The sequence below is a fragment of the Anolis carolinensis genome, chromosome 2, assembly GCF_035594765.1.
Source record: "Anolis carolinensis isolate JA03-04 chromosome 2, rAnoCar3.1.pri, whole genome shotgun sequence".
In the NCBI taxonomy this organism is placed as follows: domain Eukaryota; kingdom Metazoa; phylum Chordata; class Lepidosauria; order Squamata; family Dactyloidae; genus Anolis; species Anolis carolinensis.
Genome location: NC_085842.1, coordinates 119,931,883 through 119,947,905, shown reverse-complemented (window position 1 = coordinate 119,947,905; position 16,023 = coordinate 119,931,883). Strand labels below are relative to the sequence as shown.

General features: G+C 39.9%; 1 protein-coding gene across 4 annotated transcripts in view; it reads right to left on the bottom strand.

Moving 5' to 3' along the window:
* Positions 1–16,023, bottom strand: part of lcp2 (lymphocyte cytosolic protein 2) — a 75,845-nt gene that overhangs the window by 48,950 nt on the left and 10,872 nt on the right. The window contains exon 1 of one of the 4 annotated variants that reach the window (XR_010002824.1): positions 3,615–10,170. The exons of 1 other annotated variant lie outside the window; for it this stretch is intronic. The gene's annotated coding sequence lies outside the window, so the exon portion shown is untranslated. Of the gene's footprint in view, positions 1–3,614; positions 10,171–16,023 lie in introns of those variants that run through there. 2 more of the 4 variants (XM_062970467.1, XM_008104640.3) reach the window with 2 other exon arrangements.

Below are 16,023 nucleotides of genomic sequence, written 5' to 3'. Positions count from 1 at the left end.
TGGCCTCGGATCCACTGTTTTCTGTTGGCAAGCATGACTTCAGCTCGTAAACATTGATCAATGAGTCCTTCAAGAGAGTTTGGAGGATCCACCTTGGAGATTTCTTCCAACATCTCGATGTTGAGACCCTCCCGAAACTGTCCTCTGAGGGCTATGTCATTCCAACCGGTGTTGTGAGCCAGCACTCGGAACTCGGCTATGTACTGGGACAAGGGCCTGTCCCCTTGGGAAAGGCGCCGGAGTTTGTGGCCGGCCGCCTCTAAATTGTCCTCGATCCCCCAAGTCGCCTTAAGGTGATCCAAGAAGTTTTGCGCGGAACTTAGGTGTGGGGAGGCTTGATCGAACAGCGCCGTCGCCCAGTTGGCCGCTGGCCCGTCTAGGAGACTGTAAATCCACGCCACCTTGATGTCTTCTTGGGGAAACTCGGCCTGACGGGCTTCTAGGTATGCCTGGCATTGGCGACGGAAAACATGAACCTTGGAAGCTTCTCCAGAAAACTTGGTTGGCAACACCAGGGCAGGGAGACGGGTTCCGCGTTCCTTCAAGCCCCGTATTTCCCCCTCCTGCGTATGGAGCATATCACGGATTCTGTCCACTTCATCCTTGGCGATGGTGTAGCTGAGTGGTTGGTCACCCGGCCCGGCTCCGGTAGACATTCTGGCCTAGGTTGATTGGTGCTTAGGGTGGCGGAGTCAAGCTGTCACGACCCAGGCTGCAGAGCACCAATAACCATACACAGAGGCCAGAATCTATCTAATATCTTTATTAAGGAAATATGTAAAGTCAATAAAAATAAGTGTAGAATATAGTTCAGAAGAAGACCTTTCAGGAAAGGTCAATTATAGTCCAGGAAAACAATGTCCAATATAAAATATTAAGGTCCAAAGTTGTAATCAAGTAACCGAAACACTCACTTTGCCAAGCAAAGTGAGGGGAGACGACAAGGTCCTTTAGTCCATGAAACTTAAGCAAGGCTAGGAAGTAAACTTGATTCTTGGAACACAAGGCTTGATTCAAGGCAACAAGAAACGAGGAGCAAAAACAAGATCCGTGGTGAATTCGTGGCGAGATCCAGGAAGCAAAACAAGGTCCTGGAAAGCAAAAGCAAGGCTGGAAACGGGAACAAGAACTTGAATGCGGGAGCAGCGTAGTCCACACACAACCTACTCCCGGAGCTGACAAATTGACTCCGCAAGATTCCTACGTGGGCAAAACACCTAAGTAGGGTCTCGTTTTCCCGCCAGAGAACAATTCTCTGGGGAACCAGAACCGAAAGCCATTCTCTGAGTCCAGATGCATGACTCCCTAAAGATTCCCATGGGAAGCAGGCTTAATCAACCATTTGTTTGGCAGCGATTCTCAGGCTTCTGCGATTAGCCTGTTGAGCTCCTTTCTGTTGTTGATAATAATCACGGCGAGAAAAAGGGGGAGATTTCGGCTCAGGGCTTGTTTGGGAAACTTCTGGGAGGCAAATCTCCTGCAGGTGCAGGGGCTCCATCTCTGGCTGTGAAAGCTCCAATTCTGGCTGAAACGGTGGGAAACCTAAGTTTTCCTCTTCATCTGTCATAACAGTGTTAGGAACGGGACTACATGGCCCATGAGTCATCACACTCCTTAATAAAAATTGGGAGGAATTGTTTTGACAAACTATATGTGGGCTTAGTTTTTGCTTTCACTTGCAAGGAAAGAGACACTCCTTTCAGTATTAATGACTGGAGTGGGCCCTTTTAAGCAATCTGATCTAACTGAGTTGACTCGCCTTTCAAAGGTTGACTAAAGCAATCAAAACGTTTTTAGCTTACATATTTTCAAATACAAACATTGAGTTGGAAGGTGTTGCAGAGGGGATACTGTCCAACTCTCCAGTCAGTGCAAAAACTCCAACTAGACCATTTCCAGGATCACTTGTCCATCCTCCTTTTGAAGATGTAAAGAGAAACAGACCCCATTACCTTTCTAGGAAATTGGCTCCATTGCCAAAATCTGCTACTGTCAAGTATTTTGTTCCAATTTTTAATCAAAATAGATAGTCCTGTAGATTAAAGCCAGTAGTCTTGGCATCTCTTCACACAGCCCTTTTGGGTCGTACCATTGAGCCAGCAATCGCCAGCGAAAGGGAAGGTGTGTGGGGTGACTTGTGGTGCCCCGCACACCCTCCCTCCTACCATCATCACATGTAGGGGAGGTAGACGATCCCTTGGCACCCTTTCTCTCCCCTCATCAGATTACAGAAAACGTGGTCATGTGCCATCACACTGCAAAAAGGGGAGGAAAGTGCAGATAGCTGTGTTGGACCTACCCAAACTACACATCCTCTCCGTAGTGGAAGAGAAAGTGGCTTTTATCACTTTTCCTCCACTTGGGGGGGGGGATATGAACAGGGCCTGTCGTGAGTCATGTGATGGCGCATGGCAGGCCCCATCCTTGCCATGACTAAAAGTGGCAAAATGGGGAAAAATTCTAGTGTAAAGAGGTCCTTGATCCTATCCTCGGGGGCAGCAGAGAACAAACCTGAACCCTCCTTTTTGTGGCTGCCCTTTAGATATTTAAAGGATGCAATCGCTCACTCTTGCCTTCTAAATGAAAATTGGAAATTGGCAAAAGAAAACTATTGGGAGAATGTGTACTGGTCAAATGAAAACAAATTGAATGAAGAACATCATTTCCTTTAAGAAAAATGTTTTTATATGGCATACTGCAGAAAAGAGGCATTTCCAAATGTGGTAAGAAGACATTTTAAGAGGACACTGGAATGGGATTATTAGTAAAGCCAGGCATGTTTAATGTATCTTCACCATCAATTACAGTCTGGACCCCTGTAAGATACCATAAACTGAGATTGCATTGATCATTTTCTTATATTTTGTTTGGATGGTGTTGTTTGTGCCTTTTTCATTAACTGTAATTACAAAAATGACTCAAGGTCTATCGTATCAAGATAATTTGCTTTTGCTTTTTTTTTTTTAATGAAATACAGTTGCTTTACTTACTGTGTTTCTTTTTATTCAAGCACAGAACTTATGTAACTCTGTTAGAGAAAGGAATGAAAACACACTCCCTATATTGCCACAAGAGTGCAGCCAAACTCAGTTTTTCACATACACATTCAGGATTTGTTCACAACTTGAACTAGGAGGAGGTTAGGATGAAAATGTGCCAAAGCATTGCAATGATATCATAAAGCAAAAATACTACTGCTTCCCAGACCTAGCTGGGACAAAACAAATTCAAGGAAGTATTGCAAAGAATTGAGAACTGCAAGGAGGAGACTGTTCTCCATTTCCACCCATGTACAAGCTTTTGCAAATGTTATATTGCTTCCATTCATATCAGCTGTGGGATTCTGCAAACTATAATTTTGTAATTTTAACTTTACAAAATTCTACCCATGCACCTCATAACATATGAATTAACAGGTGGGAAGCAGCAATAATGGGGGATGACATCTGTGAAATATCTGTCAGAAATAATTCCAGAGGTGCCATAGATAGTACGTGTTTGTACTGCACAGAAAAAGGCAAAATAAAGCCCTTTCCAATACTTTTTACCGTGACAACCCCATGATAAGACAATGCAGAAGGAAACAAGAGATAGTGCTAGAAGATAGTACTCACAGGTTGAAAGGCACTCAACTGACTTCTGGAGATGAGCAGCTTTAAGTAGTGCAACTGGACTCAAGTCAGAAGGATGTTCTGTTAATTGATGTTCTAAGAAGTGAAAGGAAATTCCAAAACTGCACAACACATATTATAGGAACAGGAAATGTGAAAAGCATGAATCAGCAGCAGCTAGACATAGTAAAACAAGAAATGGAAGGTATAAACATTGTAATTCTTGGGATGAGTGAGCAACAGTGGGCAGGAATAGGACATTTTGCATCAAATAATTGCAGTTTTACTCAGAAAATGAAAATATAACAAGAAACGTGGTGAAATTAATAGTGAGAAGAGATGCAGCAAAAGTTGTCAAAGGATATAACACAAAGTTTGGGTTAAAATAAATTTTATTAGTGCTTTCAACATACAATTAAAATAAATTTGGTATAGAACAGAGTGGGGAGGGGGGAAGAATAGTAACAGTGGAGCAAACGAACATACCAGAAAAAAGAAAGGAAAAAAAAAATAAAAAACAACAAAAAACAAACATACTAAATCTTAAAAATTGACTTCCATCTTTGCAGAGTGACTTATACAACCATAATTTCACAGAGTTTTCTTATTCTTTCAACCATCTCTATCCGGGGTCTTTATTTTGTGTGTTTCCATTTGTTTGTACTCTCAATTGTTTTGTGAATCTTATTTTCCATATATTTTAAATTATCACCCTATATTCTTCATCTTTCAAATAAATTTTGATCATTTCCCAGTTTGTCTGTTTTTTTGGTCTGCCTTCGTTATTTTGTAGTAAATATGTTAATTTATCCATATTCATTACTTCCCAGATCTTTGTTAACCAACATCTTACATCCGGCATTTCTTTATCTTTCCAAAATTTAGCAAAATTCATTCTGGCTGCAGTGGTAAGATAATTAAATAGAATTTCCTTGTTTCTGTCTTTTTCTATATTTAACATCCCCAAGAGGAAATATTTTGGGTTCAGATCAACTCTAATCTGCAACATCTTTTGGATTCTTTGATGTACATCTTTCCAATAGGACTTTGCCTTTTTGCATGTCCACCAACAGTGAAAGAAGGTCCCCACTTCTTCCTCGCATTTCCGACACTTGTTTGATGTCTTATTGTTAAATTTAGCAATTTTTTGTGGTGTCCAATGCCATCTGTAAAACATTTCTACCCAATTTTCTTTCATGTCTATTGCGTATGTGAATTTAAGTCTAATGTTCCAACTCTTTTCCCATTCAGCCAATTGTATTGGTTTCCCCAATTTTTTCGCCCATTCTATCATGCACTCTTTGATTGGTTCAGTTTCTGTTTCCCATTCTAATAATTTTGTGTAAATTTTAGATATCATCTTTTTTTCCAATTGCATTATCTTGTCCCAAAACCTTTCTTTGTCTTCAAATCCTAGTTCTTTATCTTTCATATATACATCTCTTATCTGAAAATATTGAAACCATCCTATGTTTGTAAATTGTTTGCTCAGTTCTTCCTGACTTTTCAAATTGTAGGAGTTATTCTTTCTAATTAATATATCTTTATATCTTGGCCAATTTTCACTACTCGTTTCCCTTCTTTGGCATGCTTCTAGCGGGGAGATCCATAATGGTGTCTTCAAATGGTGTTTTCTTCTTGTATTTCTCCCATATTTTCAGCAATGAGGATCGTATGAAATGATTCCCGACGTTTTTTTCCACTAATTTTTTATTATACCATAGGTATGCATGCCACCCTGTTCTTAAGTCCGCCCCTTCTAGTGTTATGATTTTTGTTTTTTGGAGTGTGGCCCAATCTTTTACCCACATTAACCCGCATGCATCATGGTAAAGTTGAAGGTTTGGTAGGCCTAATCCCCCTCTTTTTTTTTCATCCATCAAATAAATTCTTTTAATTCTAGGTTTCTTCCCCATCCAGATAAATTTACTTAAATCCTTGTTCCAATTTTTAAATCTTTGGGAATTTCTTATAATTGGGATGTTTTGAAAAAGAAATATCATTTTCGGTAGTATAGTCATTTTTACTGCAGCAATTCTTCCTAGAAGTGATAGTTTTAGATACTTCCATTTTTCTAATTCCTTTTTAATCTCTTTCCATTTGGTGTCATAATTATTTTCTAAGAGTTGGGAATTTTTGGCAGTTAATATTATTCCCAAATATTTAATCTTTTTTTTAATTTGGATACCTGTTATTTTTGTCAATTCTTTTTGTTTGGTATTCGTCATATTCTTTGTTAATATCATAGTTTTGTCTATATTAATTTTTAATCCTGATATTTCTTCGAAGTCTTTAAATTTGGCTAGCCAATGGTTTATTGTCTTTATTGGGTCCTCTATTATACAAATTAAATCGTCAGCAAATGCTCTAATTTTATAATTGTATTTCCTAATGTTAGCACCTTTTAGCTGGCGGTCCTTTCTAATGTTGTTTAATAGTAATTCTATTGAAAAAATGAATAGGAGAGGGGACAGAGGACAGCCTTGTCTAGTTCCTTTCTGAATTTCGAAATTTTTGGATTCAAGAGAATTTATTTTTATTTTAGCTTCTTGTTGGTAATAAATTTGGTTAATCGCGTTAGTAAATTTGTTTCCCATATCCAATTCTTTTATCATTAATTTGAAAAGGTCCCAATTAAGGTTATCAAAGGCTTTTTCCATGTCTATTGTTAGAAGAGCCAATTCTTCTTTTTTGGTAGTTTCGTAGTGTTCAATTATGTCTATAATTTCTCTCACATTATCCCTCATTTGTCTTTTGGGCAAAAAGCCTGTTTGTTCCTCCCCTATCCAATCTGTCAGAAATTCCTTCATTCTCTCTGCTAATATATTTGTAAAGATTTTATAGTCCGAATTTAGTAAGGATATGGGTCGATAATTTTTGACATTTTTTGGGTCTTGTCCTTCTTTTGGGATTACTGTTATTGTGGCATAACGCCATGAATCTGGTATTTTCTTATTTTCTAAAATTTCGTTCATGATTTTTTTTAGAAAAGGGATCGTTTCTTCCGCAAAAGTCTTGTAATATAATCCATTTAATCCATCAGGACCTGGTGCTTTGTTGCCCTCCATATTTTTAATTGCTTTTTGGATTTCTTTTTCCGTTATTTCTTTGTTTAATAGTTCTCTCTGGTTTTCTGATATTTTAGACATTTTTTGGTTACAAAGAAATTTGAGTATTATATCTTTACTGATGTGGTCTTTGGAATATAATTTACTGTAAAATTTATTGAATTGGGCCGCTATCTCTTGTTCTGTTGTATATCTTTTCCCATCTAAATTTATTTCTGTTATTGTTCTGGCCTGTTTTTTCTTTTTAAGTTTCCAAGCTAGCCATTTTCCAGGTTTATTAGCATTTTGAAAATGCTGTTGTTTTAGAAATTTTAGTTTTTTGGCTGTCTCTTCTAATTCTATAGAAACTCTTTGTTTTCGCAAAATTTTCAATTCTTGTTTTACTTTCCTATTTGTTGGTTCTTGTTTTAGGTTTTTTTCATTAATATGGATTTCTTCATTTAACTTATTTCTTAACTTATTTTTAATTTTATTTTTCTGGGCACTTTGTTGGATAAAGTGTCCACGCATAAATGCTTTGCTTGTGTCCCAAATTATTTGTGGGGGGACATCAGTTGTGTTGTTTATTTCGAAAAATTCCTTGAGAATTTTTTTATTTCTTATGATATCTTCTTCTGATTTAATGAGATTTCCATTAAGTTTCCAGTTGAAATTTCTTTGTGTCCTATTGATTGTGAATTCTATTGGACAATGGTCCGAAATATATCGGGGAAGAATTTTTATTTTTGTGACTTTAGGAAGCATTGGGAATGTCATCCAGACCATATCTATTCTTGTCCAACTATTGTGACTATTGGAAAAATAGGTGTAGTCTCTTTCCTTATTGTGGTGGGCCCTCCATACATCTTTTAATCCCCAATCTTGCAGTGCCTTCACAAATTTTGCTGGTAATTTGCCTGATCGTGTTTTCTTTCTTTTTTGAATTGAGGAACCTCCCTTTTTATCCAAATCTGGGTCAATTATTCCATTGAAATCCCCCAAGATTACTAATTCCTCAAAGTCTTGTTCATCTATTTTCTTTTTTAGATTTTCTAAAAAGGTTGTTTTTGATCCATTGGGCGCGTAGATATTGCAAATTAGAGTTGTCTGATTCCCTATCCTGACCTTTACACCTACCCATCTGCCTTCTTCGTCTTTAAATGCTAATTCTGGGTTCAATTTCTCATTTATGTATAATACTACTCCCCCTTTTTTTTCCTTTGCTGAAGAGGAAAATTCAATACCTAAACTTTTATTGGATAATAATGCAGTGTGTCTGTGGGAAATGTGTGTTTCTTGGAGGGCGATTAAATCAAATTTCGACTTCTTTAAGTGGTTAAATAATCTAATTCTTTTATTCGGTATATTTAGTCCATTGATGTTATTTGAGTGACATTTTATTTCCATGTTCTATTCTTAGTCTTCTTTTTCCTCTTTTTCTTCTAAGTCTATCAAATTTTGTGGTTGTGCGGCGAGTTTGGTGGAGTATTTTTCTGGGGAAATGGCTCTGGCTCTTTTCTTTTCCCTTTCCACTTCTTCTTCCGAAGGGCTGATGTTTGGGTTAGGTTTGGTTTTTTCCTTCATTAATATTTGTAGAAGTCCCTAGCTTTATCTTCTGTGGTGATCCAGTGTTGTTCTTGCTTATAGGTGGCCATAATTCCTTCTCGTCTTTCCCACCTGAATCTAATTTGACGCTTTTTAAGTTCTTCCGTGAGAAAGAGATATTTTTTCCTTTTTATCATTGTACTTGTTGGGTGCTCCCTAAGGATTGTTACTTTTAGTCCTTTAAATCGTATGGTGTTTTTCTTACTTAGTCTCAACACTTCCTCTCTAGTTTTCCTTCTCTCAAAATGGACCACTACATCTCTTGCTACCTTGAAAGGTTTCTTGTTACTCTAAAAGCTCTTTCTATGCTATCTTCCATTTCTTCATCTTGTATTTGTAGCAAGTCCGCTAGAATTTGAGTTACAATTTGCTTCACATTTTCTTTCGGTTCTTCTACTATATTTCTTATTCTTATTTGGAACTCTAATTCTTTCATTTCTAGTCTTTCCTGTCTTTCCTCTAATTTAGTATTTTTTAATTCTAATTTTTCTAGTTTTGTTTTAAAGTTTTCTTGTCTTTTTTCTAGTTTTTTGTTGTCTTCTTTTATTTCTTTGATATCTTCCTGCAAGTCTTTCATTTCCTTTTTCATTTCTGTAAATTCTTCTGTTAAATCTTTTTTCATCGTTGTCATCTGGTCCTGAAACATTTTTTGGTTATCGACAATCCTCTGGAGTTCCCTCATAATACCTTTCAGATTTACCTCCTCCGGAATTGATCCTTTTCTTGAGGAGATTTTCTTGTCATCCATCTTCGCCTTTGGAGTTGCCATCTCAATGAACTGGATTCAAGTGTAAAGTCGTTAACAATAATTCTTATTATTATAATTAATGATCTTATCCAAATCTCTTGTGGAGGGATTAATACTTTAAGCCTCTTTCCCAAATTTCCTCAACTGTTCTTCATGTCTTTCTCTCTGCTTTCAACTTTCCGTCACTCCATCTAATTATCGTCCTCGTTCACCCTTCTCTCCTCTCTCTGCCACCCCGTCCGCTTCTCTTCCTCGTCCGTCTCCTCTTCTCTCACTGTCACCCGTCTTCTTCTCGTCCTCGTCCACTCCTTCTTTCCTTACTCCTCCGCTCCGTCTGCTTCTCGTCCTCGTTTCCCCGCTCGCCCTGGCGTGCTCTCTCGGTCACTCCGTCCGATTCTCGTCCTCCTTCTCCTCCTTCTCCGCCTCGTCTGCTTCTCGTCCTCGTCACTTGCCTCTCCGTGTTCTTCGCGTCCCCTTACGCCTCCTTCTACTTCTTTTTCAGAGTTTACCACCAAGTCTTTCTTTCTTCTTTCACTGCTCTCTCGTCTTTCCGTCCTCAACTTCCGTACCTTCCTGTTTACCTTTTATCCTCCCGAGACTCTATGGAATGCTGTCCCAGCTGCCCTTCTTGCTTCTTCTCTTTGCTACTTCTTCCGTTGAGTTTTTTCCGCCTCCTTCCTGCATCCGGGGCTCTGGGCTCTGGGCTGTCTCGGTGACGCAATGGCCGTGTTTAGTCTATCGTTTGGGCCTCAAGGTCAGCCCTCCTCCTCCTGATTTTCCTTCCTCACTCTGGAATTTGGCACCTTTCCAAGTGAGTTTCAGCGTTCTAAGATCTTAAATATTTCCTATAGTTCCAGTATTTAAATTTGTTTCTTTTACATAGATCCACAGTCCTCTTTATTTAACAGGTCACCCCCCGCACCTCCGCTTTCGCTCCTCTTTCCTTGATTTTTAATTTCTTTTAATTCTTTTCTGAGAGGGAGAAGAGGGAGTGGGGTACCTTATTCCTTTGTCCTTCTTTGTTCCTGCCCGACACTCGGTCTCCTGGCACTGTGGTTCGATCCTTTCTCCTTCGCTCATTCATCTGTTAAGTCTCTTTTAGTTTTGGGAGTGCAGCTAGCGACTGTTCTGGGTTCCTTTCATCCCCTCAGCTCTCTTCCGACCAGCTGCCACCTCCCGTGCCTGACCTCTCAGTCGCTCTCCTTGAGGGAGAGCGACCCTCTGGGTCACTGGCAGGGGTCTGTTGTGGCTTGGCTGTCTCCGGAGCTCAATCCGTCCTGGAGTTGGGTTGAACTTGCCCCCAGTTGGTCGTCGAAGAGGCTAGTGTCCGAGAGCCCTCAGGACACTCGACCAGTCGCCATAATGCTGCACTGGTCGAGGTATAACACAAAGTTTGATCAAGTAGTATCAATAAGACTTCAGGGAAAACCTGAATTGATATAGTTTAAATATAATCCAAGTTTGTGCTCCATCTACAGATGCAGAAAAAGAAAATTTTAAAAAATCTGTACTAGAATCCAGAAAAAAAAATTGACTACGGACCAAAACAGGATTTTGCTGTTAATCATAGATGTTTGAGATGAAAAAGTAGGCTTCAGAGCAGAATAAAAAAATGTTAATGTTCAACTTGGCATCACATATATGACAACTGGAAGACCAGGCAGCAAAGGATTGTGGGGAAAATTGGCAAATACAAGATGACTAAACTGAGACTATTGTATTTTGGACACACTATGAGAAGACATAGCTCACTAGAAAAGACGGTGATGTCTGAAGAGAGAGAAGGCAATATGAAAAGATAAAGACTGCATTCCAGACAAAGAGGCTCGGTCAAGGAAGTCACAGCCCTGAGTCTGAAAGCCCAGAGTAGAGCTGCTGCTGATGATAGTGTGACTTGAGGGTTTCTCAATTTTAGGGTCACCATAACTTGAAGTTGACTTAATGTCAGTTAACAACAAGGAACTGGAGTCGTGTAACTCTGGAATCAATATGCCTGACTTACTTTGGGATAACCCTCTGAAAACATGAATTGTCACCTGTAGCTCAGGCCTCAGGTCACTCCTGTTGAAAGTAATGCAACACTTTGTTTGTTTAGCTGGTGAAATTGTGCAACACTGCTGTCAAGCATAGGATTTAGACATGTTTACTTGAAGATATGCCTAGATGAAACTAATTAGACTTGTTTCACAGAAGACAGGGTTAGAAGTGGTCTGAGGATTGTAACTTAGATAAACAATCGTACCAAGTTATTTTAAATAGCTAGGATTTAATTCCAAGTTATGTATTTTGAAAAAGAACTTGTAAAAAATGGATTACATTTACAATTTCCAAGCAGATGTGCTGGATGATGTATTTACCTTAAAAAAACAAAAACAAGAAATATGCAGACCCTGTTTCTAGGTTTTATTAGAGAATAGCAAGAAGATCAGCTTGCTCACTTTGAGTACAAACTATCAGATACCTCCTTGAGATGCAGAGGAAGGAGGAAGAGGGATAAGGTGGTCCCAGTGGTGATCAGCACACTGGGTGCAGTGCCTAAAGACCTTGGCCTGCACTTAAACACAATTGGCGCAGACAAAATTACCATCTGCCAGCTGCAGAAGGCCACCTTACTGGGATCTGCACGCATTATTCGCTGATACATCACACAGTCCTAGACACTTGGGAAGTGTCCGACGTGTGATCCAATACAACAGCCAGCAGAGTGTCTGCTGTGGACTCATCTTGTTGTGTTAATAATAATAATAATAATAATAATAATAATAATAATAATAATAATAATATCAGCTGATGACCCAAAATGCAGACTGTGCAAGGAAACCGATGAAACCATTGATAATCTCCTCAGCTGCTGTAAGAAAATTGCACAGACAGACTACAAACAGAGGCACAACTACGTGGCCCAAATGATTCATTGGAACTTATGCCTCAAGTACCACCTTCCAGCAGCAAAGAACTGGTGGGATCACAAACCTGCAAAAGTATTGGAAAATAAGCACGCAAAGATACTGTGGGACTTCCGAATCCAGACTGACAAAGTTCTGGAACACACACCAGACATCACAGTTGTGGAAAAGAAAAAGGTTTGGATCATTGATGTTGCCATCCCAGGTGACAGTTGCATTGATGAAAAACAACAGGAAAAACTCAGCCGCTATCAGGACCTCAAGATTGAACTTCAAAGACTCTGGCAGAAACCAGTGCAGGTGGTCCCGGTGGTAATGGGCACACTGGGTGCCGTGCCAAAAGATCTCAGCCGGCATTTGGAAACAATAGACATTGACAAAATTACGATCTGCCAACTGCAAAAGGCCACCCTGCTGGGATCTGCGCACATCATCCGAAAATACATCACACAGTCCTAGACACTTGGGAAGTGTTCGACTTGTGATTTTGTGATATGAAATCCAGCATATCTATCGTTTGCTGTGTCATACAATGTCGTTGTGTCAATAACAACAACAACAACAACAACAACAACAACTTTATTTTTGTATCCTGCCTCCATCTCCCGAAGGGACTTGGGGCAGCTCACATGGGGACAAGCCCAACAACACAAGTTAAAACACAGAACAGTCAAAAACATTATAAAATAAAATGAAACAAAACATTTATAATACTGAAATTAGTTTTGTTTCATTTTATTGTTCATTAGTTGTATTTTTTAAATAAAATAAAAACCAGGGGCAGAAAATATTAAACAACACGTCATTTGGTTACATTTCATAGCCATTTACTAGAACAAATGCTGATATAAATACACATGAAGCCGCTGGGAGAGGTCAGCCGGAGTTTCGGGGTGCGGTGTCATCTGTACGCAGATGATGTCCAGCTCTGTCACTCCTTCCCACCTGTCACTAAGGAGGCTCTCCAGGTCCTGAACCGGTGTCTGGCTGCCGTATCGGACTGGATGAGGGCGAACAAATTGAAACTTAATCCAGACAAGACAGAGGTCCTCCTGGTCAGTCGTAAGGCTGAACAGGGAATAGGGTTACAGCCTGTGTTGGACGGGGTCGCACTCCCCCTGAAGACACAGGTTCGCAGTCTGGGGGTTCTCCTGGACTCATCGCTGAGCCTAGAGCCCCAGGTCTCGGCGGTGGCCAGGGGCGCCTTTGCACAACTCCGCCTTGTGCACCAGCTGCGCCCGTACCTTGGGAGGTCTGACTTGGCCACGGTGGTCCACGCTCTGGTTACAGCTCGTTTGGACTACTGCAACGCGCTCTACGTGGGGCTGCCTTTGAAGACGGCTCGGAAGCTCCAACTAGTACAACGGGCGGCAGCCAGACTAATAACAGGAGCGGCTTACAGGGAGCATACTACTCTCATGTTGAGTCAGCTCCACTGGCTGCCAATGTGCTATCGAGCCCAATTCAAAGTGCTAGTTTTGACCTACAAAGCCCTAAATGGTTCTGGCCCATCTTACCTGTCCGAACGTATCTCCCCCTATAAGCCTTCTAGAACTCTTAGATCATCGGGGAGGCCCTGCTCTCGGTCCCACCAGCCTCGCAGGTAAGGCTGGTGGGAACGAGGGACAGGGCCTTCTCGGTGGTGGCTCCTCGGCTGTGGAACACCCTCCCCAGCAACATACAGCAGATACCAACTCTCCTAGGCTTCAGGAAAGCCTTAAAGACATGGTTGTGCTTGCAATCTTTTAATGAATGAGAACATGGACTTTACATGACCTGTATGAAGATTTGAGGATTCTGGATGAATGGATTTTAATCTTGGACATTCTTAAAATTTTATATAATGTGATTTTATTTGTAATGGTATCTGTTTTATATGAACTGTTGTTTTGTAGATTGTTTTAAATGAATTGTTGTTTTTACATTGTTTTTAGGCATTGAATTTTTGCCTATTTACTGTAAGCCGCTTTGAGTCTCCTCGGAGAGAAAGGCGGGGTAAAAGTGATGTAAATAAATAAATAAATAAAATGTTGCTGTTAGAGAAATAGAGAATAGTCTTCTTTCTGCACCATTATTATTATTATTTTATTATGACACAGCAAACAAGATAGATATGCTGGATTTCATATCACAAAATCATAAGTCGAACACTTCCCAAGTGTCTAGGACTGTGATGTATTTTCGGATGATGCGTGCAGATCCCAGCAGGGCGGCCTTTTGCAGTTGACAGATCGTAATTTTGTCAATGTCTATTGTTTCCAAATGCCGGCTGAGATCTTTTGGCATGGCACCCAATGTGCCGATCACACCGGGACCACCTGTCAACGTTCCTGGTAATTTACCAAGTGCTTCAAATGTTGGTTTTTCAAATTATTGCAAAAGCTCCACATTTTCTTGTGGCTCAGTCTGCTTCACCATCCCAAGTGTTGCTGGAGTTTCTGCTACTGTCTGTACTGTGGCCTGATAGTAATGTACTTTGCAGATTTTCTGAATTTCTTCAAGTTCAACTTCACTGAACACTTTGTTTCTGATTATTATTATTATTAATATTATTATTACTTGTATCTTGATATTTCACATTTCCACACACACAGCCTGTGCCTTCTTAAAAGATACATGATGTGTAAAAATATGGAAAAGAGGTAAGTTATACAATGGAACCTCTACTGTATAGGAGGGAGGGAGGGAGGTTGTAATGAGTACAGTATGAAGAAAATGATGCTTCTGCCTCTTCACTTTGTGCTTCCTTGTCACAATTTTGTGCTTCTACTATTTTCAAGTAGATCTTTCTTTTTTATTGTTCCATGTGAATGTGCATTTATACATTATTTATTATTCATAAAGTACATTTTCTTGTTTAAAAACATGTAACAAAAATGGGGGGGTCAGAATGGATTGATTGCATTTCAATGGGAAAATTTGCTTTAAGATAAGAGTATTTTGAATTAAAAATGAATTAAGCTCTTAAGCCAAGGTATCACTTTATTATCATAACACACAAAACCAGCCTGCCTAAAATTGGAATACCATCTGTTATTGAAAACTCATGAATCAAACATGATACAATCAGTCCATATTTAGGTTTCAGCTGGTGTTGAACATCTAGTCTATACACTGTGATGCAGCCAGGACTGTTCTAAGTGTTACTATACATGCACAACTCTCAAAACAAGATAAAAATTGGCAGTGATGAGGTGTCAGAACCCTGGCAGCAGAGCACCAATAACCTTACACAGAGGCCAGTCTCTATCTAATATCTTTATTAAAGAAATATATAAAATCAATAAAAACAAGTGAAGAATATAGTTCAGAAGCAGACCTTTCAAATGAGGTCAAATATAGTCCAAAAATGTATTGTCCAATAAATGATATTAGAGTTCAAAGTTTTAATCCACTTGACCGAAACACACACTTTGCCAAGCAATAGTGTGGGGAAATAGCAGAGTCCTAGAGTCCAATGAAGCTTGACAACAAGGCTGGAAATAAACTTGATTCTTGACTAGATCCGTGACTGGAGACAAGGCAAAACATGAAGCATGAAGTAGGGTTCGTGGTAAAACCGCGAGGCAGGGCAAGGCTTGAAGCTTGATCCGGGAAGCAAGGAACTGGGATTACGAAGTCCACACACGATCTCTCTCCTGAAGTTGATCAATTGACTCCGCAAAGAATCCCTCGCGCCAAACACCTATATTGGGTCTCGTTTTCCCACCAACAGAACTCTTTCCCTAGAGAACGAGAAGCGAAACCCAACTCCGTCCAGATGTGTGACTCCTTAGAATTTCCCAAGGGAAGCAGGCCTAATCAGCCATTTGCTTGGCAGCGATGCGTAAACTCCTCCGTTGAGCTTCTCTGACTCCCCTTTCTCTGGAATAAGATTCTTTTCTGGGAAACGGAGGGGAGTTCTGCCCAAGGCCTGTTTGGCTGAATTCTTGAGGGCAAACATCAACATCCTGCAGGTGAAGGGACTCCGGCTCTTGCTGAACCGGCGAAAACCCCACGTTTTCCTCTTCGTCTGCCACAATAGTACTAGGAACAGGACTACAAGGCCCATGAGTCCTCACACTAGGTCAGAACTCAAGTCAGTCATAAAATTGACTGTGTGTCCT